Source organism: Petromyzon marinus, chromosome 82, assembly GCF_048934315.1.
Source record: "Petromyzon marinus isolate PM22_M1 ecotype Great Lakes invasive population chromosome 82, UKy_Petmar_22M1.pri1.0, whole genome shotgun sequence".
NCBI lineage: Eukaryota > Metazoa > Chordata > Hyperoartia > Petromyzontiformes > Petromyzontidae > Petromyzon > Petromyzon marinus.
Genome location: NC_133747.1, coordinates 6378206 through 6398374, shown reverse-complemented (window position 1 = coordinate 6398374; position 20169 = coordinate 6378206).

Below are 20169 nucleotides of genomic sequence, written 5' to 3'. Positions count from 1 at the left end.
ACAGCACTAGTGTGTAGTGTAGTGTATAGTGTAGTGTACTAGTACAGCACTAGTGTATAGTGTAGTGTATAGTGTATTGTATACTGTAGTATACTAGTACAGCACTAGTGTGTAGTGTATAGTGTAGTGTACTAGTGCAGCACTAGTGTGTAGTGTAGTATAAAGTGTAGTGTACTAGTACAGCACTAGTGTGTAGTATAGTATAAAGTGTAGTATACTAGTACATCACTAGTGTGTAGGGTAGTGTGTAGTGTAGTGTATAGTGTGGTGTACTCGTACAGCACTAGTGTGTAGTGTAGTGTATAGTGTAGTTTACAGTGTAGTGTACTAGTACAGCGCTAGTGTGTAGTGTAGTGTATAGTGTAGTATATTAGTACAGCACTAGTGTATAGTGTAGTGTATAGTGTAGTATACTAGTACAGCACTAGTGTGTAGGGTAGTGTATAGTGTAGTGTATAGTGTAGTATACTAGTACAGCACTAGTGTGTAGGGTTGTGTATAGTGTAGTATACTAGTACAGCACCAGTGTGTAGTGTAGTGTATAGTGATGTATACTAGTACAGCACTAGTGTGTAGAGTAGTGTATAGTGTACTATATAGTGTAGTATACTAGTACAGCACTAGTGTGTAGTGTAGTGTATAGTGTAGTGTATAGTGTAGTGTACTAGTACAGCACTAGTGTGTAGTGTAGTGTATAGTGTAGTGTACTAGTACAGCACTAGTGTGTAGTGTAGTGTATAGTGTAGTATATAGTGTAGTATACTAGTACAGCACTAGTGTGTAGTGTAGTGTATAGTGTAGTGTACTAATACAGCACTAGTGTGTAGTGTAGTATATTGTGTAGTGTACTAGTACAGCACTAGTGTGTAGTGTAGTGTATAGTGTAGTATACTAGTACAGCACTAGTGTGTAGTGTAGTGTATAGTGAAGTATACTAGTACAGCACTAGTGTGTAGTGAAGTGTATAGTGTAGTGTATAGTGCAGTATACTAGTACAGCACTAGTGTGTAGTGTAGTGTAAAGTGTAGTGTACTAGTACAGCACTAGTGTGTAGTGTAGTGTATAGTGTAGTGTACTAGTACAGCACTAGTGTGTAGTGTAGTGTATAGTGTAGTATACTAGTACAGCACTAGTGTATAGTGTAGTATATAGTGCAGTGTACTAGTACAGCACTAGTGTGTAGTGTAGTGTATAGTGTAGTGTACTAGTACAGCACTAGTGTGTAGGGTAGTGTATAGTGTAGTATATAGTGTAGTATACTAGTACAGCACTAGTGTGTAGGGTAGTGTATAGTGTAGTATATAGTGTAGTGCACTAGTACAGCACTAGTGTGTAGTGTAGTGTATAGTGTAGTGTACTAGTACAGCACTAGTGTGTAGGGTAGTGTATAGTGTATTATATAGTGTAGTATACTAGTACAGCACTAGTGTGTAGTGTAGTGTATAGTGTAGTGTACTAATACAGCACTAGTGTGTAGTGTAGTATATAGTGTAGTGTACTAGTACAGCACTAGTGTGTAGTGTAGTGTATAGTGTAGTGTACTAGTACAGCACTAGTGTGTAGTGTAGTGTATAGTGTAGTATACTAGTACAGCACTAGTGTGTAGTGTAGTATATAGTGTAGTACACTAGTACAGCACTAGTGTGTAGTGAAGTGTATAGTGTAGTGTATAGTGTAGTGTACTAGTACAGCACTAGTGTGTAGGGTAGTGTATAGTGTAGTATATAGTTTAGTGTACTAGTACAGCACTAGTGTGTAGTGTAGTGTAAAGTGTAGTATACTAGTACAGCACTAGTGTGTAGTGTAGTATATAGTGTAGTATACTAGTACAGCACTAGTGTGTAGTGTAGTGTATAGTGTAGTGTACTAGTACAGCACTAGTGTATAGTGTAGTGTATAGTGTATTGTATACTGTAGTATACTAGTACAGCACTAGTGTGTAGTGTATAGTGTAGTGTACTAGTGCAGCACTAGTGTGTAGTGTAGTATAAAGTGTAGTGTACTAGTACAGCACTAGTGTGTAGTATAGTATAAAGTGTAGTATACTAGTACATCACTAGTGTGTAGGGTAGTGTGTAGTGTAGTGTATAGTGTGGTGTACTCGTACAGCACTAGTGTGTAGTGTAGTGTATAGTGTAGTTTATAGTGTAGTGTACTAGTACAGCGCTAGTGTGTAGTGTAGTGTATAGTGTAGTATATTAGTACAGCACTAGTGTATAGTGTAGTGTATAGTGTAGTATACTAGTACAGCACTAGTGTGTAGGGTAGTGTATAGTGTAGTGTATAGTGTAGTATACTAGTACAGCACTAGTGTATAGTGTAGTATATAGTGCCGTGTACTAGTACAGCACTAGTGTGTAGTGTAGTGTATAGTGTAGTGTACTAGTACAGCACTAGTGTGTAGGGTAGTGTATAGTGTAGTATATAGTGTAGTATACTAGTACAGCACTAGTGTGTAGGGTAGTGTATAGTGTAGTATATAGTGTAGTGCACTAGTACAGCACTAGTGTGTAGTGTAGTGTATAGTGTAGTGTACTAGTACAGCACTAGTGTGTAGGGTAGTGTATAGTGTAGTATATAGTGTAGTATACTAGTACAGCACTAGTGTGTAGTGTAGTGTATAGTGTAGTGTACTAATACAGCACTAGTGTGTAGTGTAGTATATAGTGTAGTGTACTAGTACAGCACTAGTGTGTAGTGTAGTGTATAGTGTAGTGTACTAGTACAGCACTAGTGTGTAGTGTAGTGTATAGTGTAGTATACTAGTACAGCACTAGTGTGTAGTGTAGTATATAGTGTAGTACACTAGTACAGCACTAGTGTGTAGTGAAGTGTATAGTGTAGTGTATAGTGTAGTGTACTAGTACAGCACTAGTGTGTAGGGTAGTGTATAGTGTAGTATATAGTTTAGTGTACTAGTACAGCACTAGTGTGTAGTGTAGTGTAAAGTGTAGTATACTAGTACAGCACTAGTGTGTAGTGTAGTATATAGTGTAGTATACTAGTACAGCACTAGTGTGTAGTGTAGTGTATAGTGTAGTGTACTAGTACAGCACTAGTGTATAGTGTAGTGTATAGTGTATTGTATACTGTAGTATACTAGTACAGCACTAGTGTGTAGTGTATAGTGTAGTGTACTAGTGCAGCACTAGTGTGTAGTGTAGTATAAAGTGTAGTGTACTAGTACAGCACTAGTGTGTAGTATAGTATAAAGTGTAGTATACTAGTACATCACTAGTGTGTAGGGTAGTGTGTAGTGTAGTGTATAGTGTGGTGTACTCGTACAGCACTAGTGTGTAGTGTAGTGTATAGTGTAGTTTATAGTGTAGTGTACTAGTACAGCGCTAGTGTGTAGTGTAGTGTATAGTGTAGTATATTAGTACAGCACTAGTGTATAGTGTAGTGTATAGTGTAGTATACTAGTACAGCACTAGTGTGTAGGGTAGTGTATAGTGTAGTGTATAGTGTAGTATACTAGTACAGCACTAGTGTGTAGGGTTGTGTATAGTGTAGTATACTAGTACAGCACCAGTGTGTAGTGTAGTGTATAGTGATGTATACTAGTACAGCACTAGTGTGTAGGGTAGTGTATAGTGTACTATATAGTGTAGTATACTAGTACAGCACTAGTGTGTAGTGTAGTGTATAGTGTAGTGTATAGTGTAGTGTACTAGTACAGCACTAGTGTGTAGTGTAGTGTATAGTGTAGTATACTAGTACAGCACTAGTGTGTAGTGTAGTGTATAGTGTAGTGTACTAGTACAGCACTAGTGTGTAGTGTAGTGTACAGTGTAGTGTACTAGTACAGCACTAGTGTGTAGTGTAGTATATAGTGTAGTATACTAGTACAGCACTAGTGTATAGTGTAGTATATAGTGTAGTATACTATTACAGCACTAGTGTGTAGTGTAGTGTATAGTGTAGTGTATAGTGTAGTGTACTAGTACAGCACTAGTGTGTAGGGTAGTGTATAGTGTAGTATATAGTGTAGTGTACTAGTACAGCACTAGTGTGTAGTGTAGTGTATAGTGTAGTATACTAGTACAGCACTAGTGTGTAGTGTAGTGTATAGTGTAGTGTATAGTGTAGTGTACTAGTACAGTACTAGTGTGTATTGTAGTGTATATGGTAGTGTATAGTGTAGTATACTAGAACAGCACTAGTGTGTAGTGTAGTATATAGTGTAGTTTACTAGTACAGCACTAGTGTGTAGTGTAGTGTATAGTGTAGTATACTAGTACAGCACTAGTGTGTAGGGTAATGTATAGTGTAGTGTACTAGTACAGTACTAGTGTGTAGGGTAGTGTATAGTGTAGTGTCATTACCACCACCATCATCATCACCACCGTCATCACCACCATCATCACCACCACCATCATCATCACCATCACCGTCATCACCACAACCACCATCATCATCACCGTCATCACCACAACCACCATCATCATCACCGTCATCACCACCATCATCATCACCATCATCATCACCATCATCATCATCACCACCACCACCATCATCATCACCACCATCATCACCATCATCATCACCATCATCATCACCACCACCACCATCATCACCACCATCATCATCATCCGGCGGACAGCCAGAATTGGTGGTGGTAGTGGTGGGTTTTGACAACACATTCACATTCACGTGTATAGTGTAGTGTCATCACCACCACCATCATCATCACCACCGTCATCACCACCATCATCACAACCACCATCATCATCACCATCACTGTCATCACCACAACCACCATCATCATCACCATCACCGTCATCACCACAACCACCATCATCATCACCACCACCACCATCATCACCACCACCATCATCATCATCACCACCACCATCATCACCACCACCATCATCACCACCATCATCATCACCACCGTCATCACCACCATCATCACCACCATCATCACCACCATCATCATCACCACCATCATCATCATCCGGCGGACAGCCAGAATTGGTGGTGGTGGTGGGTTTTGACAACACATTCATACGATCTTACCCAGCCAAACAAACATCTTTATTACAGATCATCAGTATCGTCTGAGTATCGTCATCTGAGTATAATCTGAGTATTGTTGTTATGAGTATTGTCAGAGTATCATCAACCGAGTATAGTCTGAGTATTGTCGTTATGAGTATTGTTTGAGTATCGTCATCTGAGTATTGTCTGAGTATTGTTGTTATGATTATTGTTTGAGCATCGTCATCTGAGTATTGTTGTTATGAGTATTGTTTGAGTATCGTCATCTGAGTATAGTCTGAGTATTTTTGTTGTGAGTATTGTTGTTATGAGTATTGTCTGAGTATCGTCATCTGAGTATAGTCTGAGTATTGTTGTTATGAGTATTGTTGTTATGAGTATTGTCATCTGAGTATTGTCTGAGTATTGTTGTTATGAGTATTGTCTGAGTATCGTCATCTGAGTATTGTTGTTATGAGTATTGTTGTTATGAGTATTGTTTGAGTATTGTCATCTGAGTATTGTCTGAGTATTGTTGTTATGAGTGTTGTTTGAGTATTGTCATCTGAGTATTGTCTGAGTATTGTTGTTATGAGTATTGTTTGAGTATCGTCATCTGAGTATTGTCTGAGTATTGTTGTTGTGAGTATTGTTGTTATGAGTATTGTTGTTGTGAGTATTGTTGTTGTGAGTATTGTTGTTATGAGTATTGTTGTTATGAGTATTGTCTGAGTATCGTCATCTGAGCATAGTCTGAGTATTGTTGTTATGAGTATTGTTTGAGTATCGTCATCTGAGTATTGTATGAGTATTGTTGTTATGAGTATTGTTGTTATGAGTATTGTCTGAGTATCGTCATCTGAGTATAGTCTGAGTATTGTTGTTATGAGTATTGTCTGAGTATCGTCATCTGAGTATTGTCTGAGTATTGTTGTTATGAGTATTGTTTGAGTATCGTCATCTGAGTATTGTTGTTATGAGTATTGTTGTTATGAGTATTGTTGTTATGAGTATTGTTTGAGTATTGTCATCTGAGTATAGTCTGAGTATTGTTATTATGAGTATTGTTTGAGTATCGTCATCTGAGTATTGTTGTTATGAGTATTGTTGTTATGAGTATTGTTGTTATCAGTATTGTTTGAGTATCGTCATCTGAGTATAGTTTGAGTATTGTTGTTATGAGTATTGTTGTTATGAGTATTGTTTGAGTATCGTCATCTGAGTATTGTATGAGTATTGTTGTTATGAGTATTGTTGTTATGAGTATTGTTGTTATGAGTATTGTCTGAGTATTGTCATCTGAGTATTGTCTGAGTATTGTTGTTATGAGTATTGTTTGAGTATCGTCATCTGAGTATTGTCTGAGTATTGTTGTTATGAGTATTGTTTGAGTATCGTCATCTGAGTATTGTCTGAGTATTGTTATGAGTATTGTCTGAGTATCGTCATCTGAGTATAGTCTGAGTATTGTAGTTATGAGTATTGTTGTTATGAGTATTGTCATCTGAGTATTGTCTGAGTATTGTTGTTATGAGTATTGTCTGAGTATCGTCATCTGAGTATTGTTGTTATGAGTATTGTTGTTATGAGTATTGTTTGAGTATTGTCATCTGAGTATTGTCTGAGTATTGTTGTTATGAGTGTTGTTTGAGTATTGTCATCTGAGTATTGTCTGAGTATTGTTGTTATGAGTATTGTTTGAGTATCGTCATCTGAGTATTGTCTGAGTATTGTTGTTGTGAGTATTGTTGTTATGAGTATTGTTGTTGTGAGTATTGTTGTTGTGAGTATTGTTGTTATGAGTATTGTTGTTATGAGTATTGTCTGAGTATCGTCATCTGAGCATAGTCTGAGTATTGTTGTTATGAGTATTGTTTGAGTATCGTCATCTGAGTATTGTATGAGTATTGTTGTTATGAGTATTGTTGTTATGAGTATTGTCTGAGTATCGTCATCTGAGTATAGTCTGAGTATTGTTGTTATGAGTATTGTCTGAGTATCGTCATCTGAGTATTGTCTGAGTATTGTTGTTATGAGTATTGTTTGAGTATCGTCATCTGAGTATTGTTGTTATGAGTATTGTTGTTATGAGTATTGTTGTTATGAGTATTGTTTGAGTATTGTCATCTGAGTATAGTCTGAGTATTGTTATTATGAGTATTGTTTGAGTATCGTCATCTGAGTATTGTTGTTATGAGTATTGTTGTTATGAGTATTGTTGTTATCAGTATTGTTTGAGTATCGTCATCTGAGTATAGTTTGAGTATTGTTGTTATGAGTATTGTTGTTATGAGTATTGTTTGAGTATCGTCATCTGAGTATTGTATGAGTATTGTTGTTATGAGTATTGTTGTTATGAGTATTGTTGTTATGAGTATTGTCTGAGTATTGTCATCTGAGTATTGTCTGAGTATTGTTGTTATGAGTATTGTTTGAGTATCGTCATCTGAGTATTGTCTGAGTATTGTTGTTATGAGTATTGTTTGAGTATCGTCATCTGAGTATTGTCTGAGTATTGTTATGAGTATTGTCTGAGTATCGTCATCTGAGTATAGTCTGAGTATTGTAGTTATGAGTATTGTTTGAGTATCATCAACTGAGTATAATATGAGCATTGTTGTTATGAGTATTGTTGTTATGAGTATTGTCTGAGTATCGTCATCTGAGTATTGTTGTTATGAGTATTGTTGTTATGAGTATTGTCTGAGTATCGTCATCTGAGTATAGTCTGAGTATTGTTGTTATGAGTATTGTTTGAGTATCGTCATCTCAGTATCGTCTGAGTATTGTTGTAATGAGTATTGTTGTCATGAGTATTGTTTGAGTATCATCAACTGAGTATAGTATGAGCATTGTTGTTATGAGTATTGTTGTTATGAGTATTGTCATCTGAGTATTGTCTGAGTATTGTTGTTATGAGTATTGTTGTAATGAGTATTGTCTGAGTATCGTCTGAGTATTGTTGTTATGAGTATTGTTTGAGTATTGTCATCTGAGTATTGTCTGAGTATTGTTGTTGCGAGTATTGTTGTTATGAGTATTGTTGTAATGAGAATTGTCTGAGTATCGTCATCTGAGTATCGTCGTTTTGAGTATTGTTTGAGTATCGTCTGAGTATTGTTGTTATGAGTGTTGTTTGAGTATTGTCATCTGAGTATTGTCTGAGTATTGTTGTTATGAGTATTGTTTGAGTATTGTCATCTGAGTATTGTTGTTATGAGTATTGTTGTTATGAGTATTGTTGTTATGAGTATTGTCTGAGTATCATCAACTGAGTATAGTCTGAGTATTGTTGTTATGAGTATTGTTGTTATGAGTTTCGTCATCTGAGTATTGTTGTTATGAGTATTGTTGTTATGAGTATTGTTTGAGTATCATCTGAGTATTGTTGTTATGAGTATTGTTTGAGTATCATCATCCGAGAATCTTTGTCTCAGAATCGTCGTTGGAGGAGAATCGTCGTCTGAGTATCGTCTGTGGAGAATCGTTCTCGCAGAATCGTCGTCTGAGTATCGTCTGTGGAGTATCGTCTGAGGAGAATCGTCGTCTGCGTATCGTCTGTGGAGTATCGTCTGAGGAGAATCGTCTGAGTATCGTCTGAGGAGAATCGTTGCCTCAGAATCGTCGTCTGAGTATCGTCTGTGGAGTCTCGCCTGAGGAGAATCGTCGTCTGAGTATCGTCTGAGGAGAATCGTTGTCCCAGAATCGTCTGAGAATCGTCGTTGGTTCCGCAGGGCACGCGGTGACGTCATCCGTCCCGCCCTCTGGCTGCTGCTCCGCGCTCCGCGCCGTCACCGCGGCGGCGCTCCCAGCTGGCGACGTCACGCGGGGCAAGGTGGGGCCTCAGGAGGCCACGCCCACCGCCCTCAGTCTGTGTGTCGTCTGTGTGTGTGTCTGTGTTTATGTGTCTGTGTGTGTGTCTTTGTGTGCGTTTATGTCTGTGTGTCTGTGTGTGTGTTTATATGTCTGTGTGTGTGTCTGTGTGTGTGTATGTGTCTGTGTGTGTGTCTGTGTGTGCGTTTATATGTCTGTGTGTGTCTGTGTGTGTCTGTGTGTGCGTTTATGTGTCTGTGTGTGTTTTTATGTCTGTGTGTGTCTGTGTATGTGTTTATATGTTTGTGTGTGTCTGTGTGTGTCTGTATGTGTGTTTATATGTCTGTGTGTGTGTTTATATGTCTGTGTGTGTGTCTGTGTGTGTCTGTGTTTATATGTCTGTGTGTGTGTCTGTGGTTGTCTGTGTGTGTGTTTATATGTCTGTGTGTGCGTTTATATATCTGTGTGTGTGTCTGTGTGTGTGTCTGTGTGTGTTTATATGTCTATCAGTGTGTCTTTGTGTGTGTTTATGTGTGTGTGTCTATGTGTGTCTGTGTGTGTTTATATGTCTATCTGTGTGTCTGTGTGTGTCTGTGTGTCTGTGTGTTTGTGTCTGTGTCTTTCTGTGTGTGTCTTTCTATGTCTCTCTGTATGTGTCTGTCTGTATGTGTGTCTGTATGTGTGTGTGTGTGTCTGTGTGTCTGTGTGTCTTTCTGCGTGTGTCTTTCTGTGTCTGTCTATATGTGTGTCTATCTGTCTGTGTGTCTGTGTGTTTATATGTCTATCTGTGTGTCTGTGTGTGTCTGTGTGTATGTGTGTGTGTCTTTCTGTGTGTGTCTTTCTGTGTCTGTCTGTATGTGTCTGTATGTGTGTCTGTCTGTATGTGTCTGTATGTATGTCTGTCTGTGTGTGCCTTGTCTGTGTGCGTGTTTCTGTCTGTGTGTGTCTGTGTGTGTTAGTGTAGTAGTGTTAGCGCTACGCTGCGCTATGAACCCGGCGATCCGAGTTCGATTCCCGCTCACGGCCACCACCAACACCACCAGTGACAGCAATTATCTGAACCGGTCCGTGGGCCTCCCCTAGGTCGACTCAGCCTCAAACGAGTTACCTGGTGTAGTGGTGGTGGTGTAGTGGTGGTGTAGTGGTGGTGTTGTAGTGGTGGTGGTGTAGTGGTGGTGGTGGTGTCGTGGTGGTGGTGTAGTGGTGGTGGTTGTGTATTGGTGGTGTAGTGGTGGTGGTGGTGTATTGGTGGTGTAGTGGTGGTGGTGGTGTATTGGTGGTGTAGTGGTGGTGGTGTAGTGGTGGTGGTGGTGTATTGGTGGTGTAGTGGTGGTGGTGGTGTATTGGTGGTGTAGTGGTGGTGGTGTAGTGGTGGTGGCGTAGTGGTGGTGGTGGTGTAGTGGTGGTGGTGTATTAGTGGTGGTGGTGGTGTATTGGTGGTGTAGTGGTGGTGGTGTAGTGGGGATGGTGGTGTATTGGTGGTGTAGTGGTGGTGGTGGTGTATTGGTGGTGTAGTGGTGGTGGTGTGGTGGTGGTGGTGGTGTATTGGTGGTATAGTGGTGGTGTAGTAGTGGTGGTGGTGTTTTGGTGGTCTAGTGGTGGTGGTGTATTGGTGGTCTAGTGGTGGTGGTGTATTGGTGGTGTAGTGGTGGTGGTGGTGTAGTGGTGGTGGTGTGGTGGTGTAGTGGTGGTGGTGATGTTGGTGGTATAGTGGTTGTGGTGTGGTGATGGTGTAGTGGTGGTGGTGTAGTGGTGGTGGTGTAGTGGTGGTGTAGTAGTGGTGGTGGTGTAGTGGAGGTGGTGTAGTGGTGGTGTAGTGGTGGTGGTGTAGTGGTGGTCGTGGTGTATTGGTGGTGTAGTGGTGGTGGTGGTGTAATGGTGGTGGTGTATTGGTGGTGTTTTGGTGTTGTGGTGGTGTAGTGGTGGTGGCGGTGTGGTGGTGTAGTGGTGGTGGTGCTGGTGTAGTGGTGGTGGTGCTGGTGTAGTGGTGGTGGTGGTGAAGTGGTGGTGGTGTGGTGTTGTAGTGGTGGTGGTGTAGTGTTCGTGGTGTTGTTTTGGGTGAAACAAAGGCGGCCGGGCGTGGTGCTGGCCACCCACCTCCTCTGTGTGTGCCAAAGTGCCGGTAGCCTTCATAGGCGCTGTTCACTAACAGCACTTGCCCCTGTAGCCTGTTACAGCCTACACGGGGGATCTTTGTCTTTGGTGGTGGTGGAGGTGGCGATGGTGGTGGTAGTGGAGGTGGCGATGGTGGTGATGGTTGTAATAGAGGTAGTGATGGTGATGGTAGTGGAGGTGGTAGTGGACGTAGTGATGGTGGTGATGGTGGTAGTGGTGGTAGTGGTCGTGGTAGTGGTGGTAGTGGTGGCGATGGTGGTAGTGGTGGTGATGGTGGTAGTGGTGATGGTGATGGTGGTAGTGGTGGTGGTAGTGGAGGTAGTGATGGTGGTGATGGTTTTAGTGGAGGTAGTGATGATAGTGGTGATGGTGGTGATGGTGTTAGTGTTGGTGATGGTGGTAGTGGAGGTAGTGACGGTGGTAGTGGTGGTGATGGTTTTAGTGGAGGTAGTGATGATAGTGCTGGTAGTGGTGATGGTGGCGACGGGGGGAGTGATGGTGGTGATGGTGGTAGTGGTGGTGGTGATGGTGCTAGTGGAGGTGGTAGTGGTGATGGTGTTAGTGCTGGTGGTGGTGATGGTGATGATGGTGGTAGTGGAGGTGGTAGTGGAGGTAGTGATGATGGTGGTGGTGATGGTGGTGATGGTGCTAGTGGTGGTGATGGTGCGAGTGGTGGTGATGGTGGTAGTGGAGGTAGTGATGATAGTGGTGATGGTGGTGATGGTGGTAGTGCTGGTCGTGATGATGGTGGTAGTGGAGGTAGTGATGATAGTGGTGATGGTGGTAGTGGTGATGGTGGTAGTGGTGGTGGTGATGGTGGTGCTGGTGGTAGTGGTGGTGGTGGTGATGGTGGTGATGGTGGTAGTGGTGGTGGTGATGGTGGTGATGGTGCTAGTGGAGGTGGTAGTGGTGATGGTGGTGGTAGTGGTGATGGTGGTGATGGTGGAAGTGGTGGTGGTGATGGTGGTGATGGTGCTAGTGGAGGTGATAGTGGTGATAGTGCTAGTGGAGGTAGTGATGGTGGTGGTGATGGTGGTGGTAGTGGTGATGGTGGCGACGGGGGAGTGATGGTGGTGATGGTGGTAGTGATGATGGCGGTAGTGGTGGTGGTGATGGTGGTAGTGGAGGTAGTGATGGTGGTGGTGATGGTGGTGGTAGTGGTGATGGTGGTAGTGGTGGTGGCAGTGGTGGTGATGGTGCTAGTGGACGTGGTAGTGTAATGTATACCCAACTGCTTTGTGATTAATAGCCCAGCTTATTGAAGAATATATTAAGTACATTTATTATATTGATGTAATATAGACTTAGTTCTTTTCACATCGGTTTACTGTATGGAAGTTGGGTAGTTGGAGGCCTTTAGCGTCCATATACTAAATGCCTCTGTTGATAGGTAAACTCTGACTTTAACACAGCTATTTCTGTCACAAGCTAATCCCTCAGCTATTTCAATGCTAAATTCTCCTGCTTTGATACTTAAACTCCTTTGTCAAGAGGTTGCACGTCTCTCACCGAGTTTAAAAAGACGCTACGAATCTTAACAACGCTCATTGGAGCTCTGTCGTCCCGACAGTTCGGTTCTTTCACCTGATGAAGGCTACTTGTGTTGTGGCCGAAACGTCGTGAGAATTTTATTGTTTTATTTTATTATTTTATTATCATTCTACGTGACTTTATCGAAAGAACCAAAGAAGGCGATGGTGCTGTGAAGGTGGTAGTGGTGATGCTGGCGACGGGGGAGTGATGGTGGTAGTGGTGGTAGTGGTGATGGTGGTTATGGTGGTAATGGTAGTGGTGATGATGCTAGTGCTAGTGGTGATGGTAGTGATGGTGGTGGTAGTGGTGATGGTGGTAGTCCTAGTGGTAGTGGAGGTGGTCGTGGTGGTAGTGGTAGTAGTGATGGTGGTGATGGTGGTGATGGTGCTATTGGAGGTGGTAGTGGGGGTGGTAGTGGTGATGGTGCTAGTGATGGTAGTGGTGGTAGTGGTGATAGTGGTGATGGTGGTAGTGGTGGTGGTGATGGTGCTAGTGGTGGTGGTAGTGGTGATAGTGGTGATGGTGGTAGTGGTGGTGGTGATGGTGGTAGTGGAGGTGGTAGTGGTGGTGGTGATGGTGATAGTGATGAAAGTGGAGGTGGTAGTGGTGATGGTGGTAGTGGCGGTGCTAGTGGTGGTGGTAGTGGAGGTGGTAATGGTGGTGATGGTGGTGATAGTGGTGGTGGTGGTAGCGGTGATTGTGGTAGTGGTAGTGGTGGTGGTAGCGGTAGTGGTAGTGGAGGTGGTGGTGATGTTAGTGGTGATGCTGGCGACGGGGGGAGTGATCCTTGTCTCCCTCTGTGTTTGTGCCCAGCTATCGACGAGGCTCTCCCGGCCGAGTCGGCCGGGACGCGCCGGCGTTGACCGCTCGCCGGCCTCCCACGGAGGCTCCTTCGTCTGCGACGTGGACGCGGAGTCCAACTCGTGCCGCTGCAGCTCACGGGCGCTCGCCCCGCGCGGCGGCCTCGACGTCGGCGGTGCGCGGGGAGGGGGGTCGGCGTTGGGTCGCGCGTGGCCTCGACGATGCCCCAATCGCGTTGTCGTCACAACACTCCGATCATCGTCGTCGTCATCATACCACGCCGATCGTCGTCATAATCATCATCATCCTAATATTCCAATAATCATCATCATCATCATAACACCCCTATCATTGTCATAATCATCATCATCCTAATATTCCAATAATCATCATCCTTGTCGTCCTCATACCACCCCGATCATCGTCATAATCATCATCATCATCATCATCCTAATATTCCAATAATCATCATCATCATAACACTCGTATCATTGTCATAATCATCATCATCATCATCATCCTAATATTCCAATCATCATCATCATCATACTACCCTGATCATCGTCATAATCATCATCATCATCTTAACACCCCGATCATCATCATCATCATCCCGTGACCCTGTGAGATGCTGACTACCTCGCCTGGTACACAGGAGGTCGTGGGTTCGATCCCGTGACCCTGTGAGATGTTGACTACCTCGCATGGCGTACAGGAGGTCCTGGGTTCGATCCCGTGACCCTGTGAGATGGTTACTACCTCGCCTGGTGTACAGGAGGTCGTGGGTTCGATCCCGTGACCCTGTGAGATGTTGACTACCTCGCCTGGTGTACAGGAGGTCCTGGGTTCGATCCCGTGACCCTGTGAGATGTTTACTACCTCGCCTGGTGTACAGGAGGTCCTGGGTTCGATCTCGGACCCTGTGAGATGTTGACTACCTCGCCTGCTGTACAGGAGGTAGTGGGTTCGATCCCGTGGCCCTGTGAGATGTTGATTACCTCGCCTGGTATACAGGAGGTCGTGGGTTCGATCCCTTGGCCCTGTGAGATGTTGACTACCTCGCCTAGTGTACAGGAGGTCGTGGGTTCGATCCCTTGGCCCTGTGAGATGTTGACTACCTCACCTGGTGTACAGGAGGTCCTGGGTTCGATCTCGGACCCTGACACGGCAAAGATCTCCGCACGACGTCAACCACCCCCCAACCCCCACCGCCACCACCACCCTCGAATATTGAAATCACGATGCTGGAGGGGGATTACCAGGAGGGTTTTTCACCTTGTATGGCAGCAATAATATCAAGACGTTAAAACACCAAACGGAATCCTTATCCAAGGAATCCCGTCTGCACTCACCACACGCAGTCCCTGTGGTGAGCACGCTAGCAACAAACTTGCTCTCAATATAAATTGGCAATGACTTTGAAACTGATTGGTCCACGCCAGAGACAGCTTTCTTTAGAGCCGCGTCTCAAACGGTGTTAGACCAAATCTTGATTTGAAGCTTTAGTGTAGTTTATAGTGTAGTAGTGTGTAGTGTAGTGTGTAGTGTAGTAGTGTATAGTGTAGTGTATAGTGTAGTAGTGTATAGTGTAGTGTAGTATATAGTGTAGTAGTGTATAGTGTAGTGTAGTGTATAGTGTAGTGTATAGTGTAGTAGTGTATAGTGTAGTAGTGTATAGTGTAGGGTAGTGTGTAGTGCAGTGTGTAGTGTAGTGTATAATAGTGTAGTCAATAGTAATGTAAAGTCTAGTGTATAGTGTAGTGTATAGCGTAGTGTAGTCAATAGTAATGTAAAGTGTAGTGTATAGTGTAGTGTATAGTAATATAGTGTATAGTGTTGTCAATAGTAATGTAAAGTGTAGTGTATAGTAGTGTATAGTGTAGTGTATAGTGTAGTGTAGTCAATAGTAATGTAAAGTGTAGTGTATAGTGTAGTGTAATGTAGTGTAGTCTAGTAATAGTGTAGTGTGAAGTGGAATGTGTATAGTAGTATAGTGTAGTGTATAGTAGTGTAGTGTATAGCGAAGTGTATAATAGTGTATAGTGTAGTGTATAGTGTAGTAGTGTATAGTGTAGTGTATAACAATGTATAGTGTGGTGTATAGTGTATAATAGAGTAGTGTAAAGTGTCGTGAAATCTCTTTGGTTCTGTCGGTAAAGTCACGTTTCGATCGCAACACAAGTGGCCATCTTCAGGCGAGAGCGAAAAAACTACGCAAGACGAGGTCTTGTGTAGGCTTGAGGTCTTAGACCAGCGAACAACGCCACAAGGCCAACGCCACTATCAGGTCATTTATAACTCGGGGTGAGCAGCTACAATACGTTTGGTGTTTCAGAGAGGGTAAAACCCTATTAAATTTTGATTTAAAGCTTTTGTGACTGCGAGTAATTCATATTCTTAGCTCTTTCGGTAAAGTCACCACGTTGAAGGGAAACAATAAAATAATAAAATATAAATAAAACAATAAAAATTCTCACGACGTTTCGACCATAACACAAACGGTCAAACAGGTGTGTCGGTCTGCATTGACACAATACACCATACACTACACTATACACTACATTATACACTAATTGCATTAATGCAAACCGACACACCTGATGATGACCGTTTGTGTTGTGGTCGAAACGTCGTGAGAATTTTTATTGTTTTATATATTTTTTATTATTTTATTGTTTCCCTTCAACGTGGTGACTTTACCGAAAGAGCTAAGAATATAAAACCCTATTGTTATATTTTAACAGTGGCAAGGGAGGTCCCATGTTGGAGGAGGATTTTCGCCGCAAAATCTGTGGCTGCCTTGCCTGACGATGCCCGTCGCGATGACGGCCATCGTCACCGGTACTCACAATTGTAAATGTTGTGGATTTGCTCTCCGACACACAACTGGTGTGCTGTACTAGTATACTACACTATACACTACATTACACAATACACTACTACACTATACACTACACTACACACTACACTATACACTACACTATACACTACATTACACTACACTATACACTACATTACACTACACTATACACTACACTAAACACTACTATACACTACTACACTATACACTACACTACACACTACACTATACACTACATTACACTACACTATACACTACATTACACTACACTATACACTACACTAAACACTACTATACACTACTACACTATACACTACACTACACACTACACTATACACTACACTATACACTACATTACACTACACTATACACTACATTACACTACACTAAACACTACTATACACTACTACACTATACACTACACTATACACTACACTATACACTACATTACACAATACACCACTACACTATACACTACACTACACACTACACTATACACTACACTATACACTACATTACACTATACTATACACTACATTACACTACACTATACACTACATTACACAATACACCACTACACTATACACTACACTATACACTACATTACACTACACTATACACTACATTACACTACACTATACACTACACTAAACACTACTATACACTACTACACTATACACTACACTATACACTACACTATACACTAATTGTAAATGTAGTGGGTTTACTCTCCAACACACCGGTCTGCTGTACCGTTGTCTGTGTGCTACTAACAGCACTTGCCCCTACAGCCCTGCTAGAGGCTACCTGGGGGACCTTTGTCTGTTGTCTTCCCCCCTCAGACTCGCCGCACGTGAAGACGGCGCCACCTCCACCACCGCCAGGGTCACCACCGCCACCGCCTCCACCGCCACCACCGCCTCCGCCGCCTCCACCACCGCCTCCACCACCTCCACCACCACCGCCTCCACCACCGCCAACACCGCCACCACCGCCTCCACCACCGCCGGCCTTCCCAGCCGCTCTGGACGTGTGGCCGGGCAGCCGCGTGACCTTTCGCTGCCCCCTGCCCATGGAGGGGAGGGGTGGAAGGGTCACGGGGAGGGGCGGGGGGGCGGAGCTGGCGATGTGGAGGGCGGGGCTGGAGAACGGCTCCACCACAATGGCGAGTTGTGTGGGTCTCTGTGTGGGTCTCTGTGTGGGTCTCTGTGTAGGTCTCTGTGTGGGTCTGTGGGTCTCTGTGTGGGTCTCTGTGGGTCTCTGTGTGGGTCTATGGGTCTCTGTGTGGGTCTGTAGGTCTCTGTGTGGGTGTCTGTGGGTCTCTGTGTGGGTCTCTGTGTGGGTCTGTGGGTCTCTGTGTGGGTGTCTGTGGGTCTCTGTGTGGGTCTCTGTGTGGGTCTGTGGGTCTCTGTGTGGGTCTATGGGTCTCTGTGTGGGTCTCTGTGTGGGTCTCTGTGTGGGTCTGTGGGTCTCTGTGTGGGTCTCTGTGTGGGTCTGTGGGTCTCTGTGTGGGTCTATGGGTCTCTGTGTGGGTCTCTGTGTGGGTCTCTGTGTGGGTCTATGGGTCTCTGTGTGGGTCTCTGTGTGGGTCTGTGGGTCTCTGTGTGGGTCTATGGGTCTCTGTGTGGGTCTCTGTGTGGGTCTCTGTGTGGGTCTCTGTGTGGGTCTCTGTGTGGGTCTATGGGTCTCTGTGTGGGTCTCTGTGTGGGTCTTTGTGTGGGTCTCTGTGTGGGTATCTGTGTGGGTCTCTGTGTGGGTCTATGGGTCTCTGTATGGGTCTCTGTGTGGGTCTCTGTGTGGGTCTATGGGTCTCTGTGTGGGTCTATGGGTCTCTGTGTGGGTCTCTGTGTGGGTCTATGGGTCTCTGTGTGGGTCTCTGTGTGGGTCTCTGTGTGGGTCTATGGGTCTCTGTGTGGGTCTCTGTGTGGGTCTCTTTGTGGGTCTCTGTGTGGGTCTCTGTGTGGGTCCATGGGTTTCTGTGTGGGTGTATGGGTGGGTCTGTGTGTGGGTCTCTGTGTGGGTCTCTGTGTGGGTCTCTGTGTGGGTCTATGGGTCTCTGTGTGGGTCTCTGTGTGGGTCTCTGTGTGGGTCTCTGTGTGGGTCTTTGGGTCTCTGTGTGGGTCTCTGTGTGGGTCACTGTGTGGGTCTCTGTGTGGGTCTATGGGTCTCTATGTTGGTCTATGGGTCTCTGTGTGGGTCTCTCTGTGGGTCTATGGGTCTCTGTGTGGGTCTCTCTGTGGGTCTATGGGTCTCTGTGTGGGTCTCTGTGTGGGTCTATGGGTCTCTGTGTGGGTCTATGGGACTCTGTGTGGGTCTCTGTGTGGGTCTATGGGTCTCTGTGTGGGTCTATGGGTCTCTATGTTGGTCTATGGGTCTCTGTGTGGGTCTCTCTGTGGGTCTATGGGTCTCTGTGTGGGTCTCTGTGTGGGTCTCTGTGTGGGTCTCTGTGTGGGTCTCTGTATGGGTCTCTGTGTGGGTCTCTGTGTGGGTCTATGGGTCTCTGTGTGGGTGTCTCTGTGTGGGTCTATGGGTCTCTGTGTGGGTCTATGGGTCTCTGTGTGGGTCTATGGGTCTCTGTGTGGGTCTATGGGTCTCTGTGTGGGTCTATGGGTCTCTGTGTGGGTCTATGGGTCTCTGTGTGGGTCTATCGGTCTCTGTGTGGGTCTATGGGTCTGTGTGTGGGTCTCTATGTGGGTCTCTGTGTGGGTCTATGGGTCTCTGTGGGGGTCTCTGTGTGGGTCTCTGTGTGGGTCTCTGTGTGGGTCTCTGTGTGGGTCTTTGGGTCTCTGTGTGGTTCTCTGTGTTGGTCTGTGGGTCTCTGTGTGGCTCTCTGTGTGGGTCTATGGGTCTCTGTGTGGGTCTCTGTATGGGTCTCTGTGTGGGTCTCTGTGTAGGTCTATGGGTCTCTGTGTGGGTCTGTGGGTCTCTGTGTGGGTCTCCGTGTGGGTCTCTTTGTGGGTATCTGTGTGGGTCTTTGTGTGGGTCTATGGGTCTCTGTGTGGGTCTCTGTGTGGGTCTGTGTGGGTCTATGGGTCTCTGTGTGGGTCTCTGTGTGGGTCTTTGTGTGGGTCTCTGTGTGGGTATCTGTGTGGGTCTCTGTGTGGGTCTATGGGTCTCTGTATGGGTCTCTGTGTGGGTCTCTGTGTGGGTCTATGGGTCTCTGTGTGGGTCTATGGGTCTCTGTGTGGGTCTCTGTGTGGGTCTATGGGTCTCTGTGTGGGTCTCTGTGTGGGTCTCTGTGTGGGTCTATGGGTCTCTGTGTGGGTCTCTGTGTGGGTCTCTTTGTGGGTCTCTGTGTGGGTCTCTGTGTGGGTCTATGGGTTTCTGTGTGGGTGTATGGGTGGGTCTGTGTGTGGGTCTCTGTGTGGGTCTCTGTGTGGGTCTCTGTGTGGGTCTCTGTGTGGGTCTATGGGTCTCTGTGTGGGTCTCTGTGTGGGTCTCTGTGTGGGTCTCTGTGTGGGTCTCTGTGTGGGTCTTTGGGTCTCTGTGTGGGTCTCTGTGTGGGTCACTGTGTGGGTCTCTGTGTGGGTCTATGGGTCTCTATGTTGGTCTATGAGTCTCTGTGTGGGTCTCTCTGTGGGTCTATGGGTCTCTGTGTGGGTCTCTCTGTGGGTCTATGGGTCTCTGTGTGGGTCTATGGGTCTCTGTGTGGGTCTATGGGACTCTGTGTGGGTCTCTGTGTGGGTCTATGGGTCTCTGTGTGGGTCTATGGGTCTCTATGTTGGTCTATGGGTCTCTGTGTGGGTCTCTCTGTGGGTCTATGGGTCTCTGTGTGGGTCTCTGTGTGGGTCTCTGTGTGGGTCTCTGTGTGGGTCTCTGTGTGGGTCTCTGTATGGGTCTCTGTGTGGGTCTCTGTGTGGGTCTATGGGTCTCTGTGTGGGTGTCTCTGTGTGGGTCTATGGGTCTCTGTGTGGGTCTATGGGTCTCTGTGTGGGTCTATGGGTCTCTGTGTGGGTCTATGGGTCTCTGTGTGGGTCTATGGGTCTCTGTGTGGGTCTATCGGTCTCTGTGTGGGTCTATGGGTCTCTGTGTGGGTCTATGGGTCTCTGTGTGGGTCTATGGGTCTC